Raw genomic sequence first — 2,500 nt, forward strand, 5'->3', positions numbered from 1 at the left:
TTCATGGTATCTGCATGAGTTGTTAATTTAGGCACCGTAACATTACGTTTGGTTCATCCCACAGCGCCAGTTCTGCTTACCAAAAGTGGCCCACTGGGCACATTATATCATAACCTCAACCTTCATATCAAGAAAGGTGAGGTTCTTACCCATTTAAAGTTTGAGAATAGGTTAAAATCGTTTCGACCCTAAGGCCTCTAATCATTCGCTTTACCAGATAAGATTATTTTATATAATTTTTAAATGCACCAGCTATCCTGAGGGAAACTTCGGAGGGAACCAGCTACTAGATGGTTCGATTGGTCTTTCGCCCCTATACTCAATTCTGACAATCGATTTGCACGTCAGAACTGTTTCGGTCTTCCATCAGGGTTTCCCCTGACTTCAACCTGATCAAGTATAGTTCACCATCTTTCGGGTCACAGCATATATGCTCAAGGTACGCTCCAGTTAGAGGTATAAATAATAATAAATTATCATTATACATAACTATATGGAACGCCCCGGGATTGAATTAATTGACTATTTATTAAAAAATAGACTAAAAATTAATCCCATTATATTTAAGTTAAGTTAATTATGCCATTAAGTTTAATATAACTCAATGACTTGCACATATGTTAGACTCCTTGGTCCGTGTTTCAAGACGGGTCCCGAAGGTATCCTGAATCTTTCGCATTGTTAATCATATAAATGCATACAAATAAATATTAATATCATAGATATTAAATTTTTTGTAAAATTCAAAAAATGAATTTTAGCATTATATATAATAAAATCTATCAACACTTTATCAAATCATTAGTATTTATTTTATGTTAATATGCTTAAAAAGCAAATTAATTTAAATAAACTTAATATCACCAATGATCTTTTGATAAATACTTTATTATGTTAATAGATTACAATGTCCTTATATGAAAAAAATGCACATTATTTTTTTAATTATTTAATGATGAATTTTTCATAATGGATATTCAGGTTCATCGGGCTTAACCTCTAAGCAGTTTCACGTACTATTTAACTCTCTATTCAGAGTTCTTTTCAACTTTCCCTCACGGTACTTGTTTACTATCGGTCTCATGGTTATATTTAGTTTTAGATGGAGTTTACCACCCACTTAGTGCTGCACTATCAAGCAACACGACTCTTTGGAAATATCTTTCTAGTAATCATTAACGTTATACGGGCCTGGCACCCTCTATGGGTAAATGGCCTCATTTAAGAAGGACTTAAATCGTTAATTTCTCATACTAGATATTAAGATATTCCATACACTGCATCTCACATTTGACATATAGACAAAGTGACTTAGTGCTGAACTATTTTCTTTTCGCTCGCCGCTACTAAGAAAATCCTTGTTAGTTTCTTTTCCTCCCCTCATTAATATGCTTAAATTCAGGGGGTAATCCCATATGAGTTGAGGTTGTTTTAATATTCTTTTTTTATCTTCTCACAATTTAATAAAAAAATTATATCATCTTTTCATCTCTATTTTTCTTTTCTCCTTTTATATATTGTAAATATATAAAAATAATAATAATGTAAAATGAGGCAATCCTAGAATAAAAAATTTAATTTTTATGCTAGACATTCCTCCTTTTAATTACATATATAAATTATTATTTTATATATATATATAAATAATATGAAAATTTTTTGTAAAGAATACTTAGATTCAATATTTTCATCATTTCATTTTATTTGAGAGGATTTTTTTTTTAAAGAATATATAATAAATAAAATTCATTATATATCTTTATTTTTTTTGCTATTAATATTATGAATTATTTAAAATCCAATAATATACACATTTGCTTAAATTCAATTATTTTTATAAAAGAATAAGCAACTTATTTAGCATAGTCTTACAACCCTCAACCATATGTAGTCCAAGCAGTACTTTAAAATTGAATTTAATGTACATAACAGCATGGACTGCGATATGCGTTCAAAATGTCGATGTTCATGTGTCCTGCAGTTCACACGATGACGCACAGTTTGCTGCGTTCTTCATCGACCCATGAGCCAAGTGATCCACCGCTTAGAGTATTTTTTTATTTATTTTTATTTATAACAAATGTCAATTTTTTTTTGCATATATTAATTGAAAGAGTAAAATTAAATAATATTAATAATATATAAATTGATTTTCTTTCAATAATATATATCAAATATATTTAACTCTAAACATTTTTATTAAGTTGCGAATGTCTTAGTTCAACAATAATACAGTGGTGGTATTTATTATGATTCAATTATTTTGTATTTTTTTAATCATTTTATGTATATATAATAATATAATAAATATATACCACTTTTGTTATTGTGAACAAATTAACTTATCATTCAATCAAATGAATAATAAGTACAACTTTTTATTTTCATGTTTAAAGGTTTTTAAAAGAAAAAAATAAGAAAAAACATTACAAAATGTACCATCATATATTATATTTAATATGATATAATTGATGGATCACAAATTGAATGAAAAAGAATA

General features: G+C 27.7%; 1 non-coding gene and 1 pseudogene across 1 annotated transcript in view; both read right to left on the reverse strand.

Moving 5' to 3' along the window:
* Positions 1 to 1,429, reverse strand: part of LOC129252729 (large subunit ribosomal RNA) — a 3,987-nt gene extending 2,558 nt beyond the window's left edge. The window contains exon 1 of the ribosomal RNA XR_008583608.1: positions 1 to 1,429. This exon is cut by the window's left edge and continues 2,558 nt beyond it. This is a non-coding gene — a ribosomal RNA (large subunit ribosomal RNA).
* Positions 1,430 to 1,871: 442 nt separating this feature from the next.
* On the reverse strand, positions 1,872 to 2,052 carry LOC129252730 (5.8S ribosomal RNA; annotated as a pseudogene).
* Positions 2,053 to 2,500: the final 448 nt, after the last annotated feature.

Source organism: Anastrepha obliqua, unplaced genomic scaffold (assembly GCF_027943255.1).
Source record: "Anastrepha obliqua isolate idAnaObli1 unplaced genomic scaffold, idAnaObli1_1.0 ptg000349l, whole genome shotgun sequence".
NCBI lineage: Eukaryota > Metazoa > Arthropoda > Insecta > Diptera > Tephritidae > Anastrepha > Anastrepha obliqua.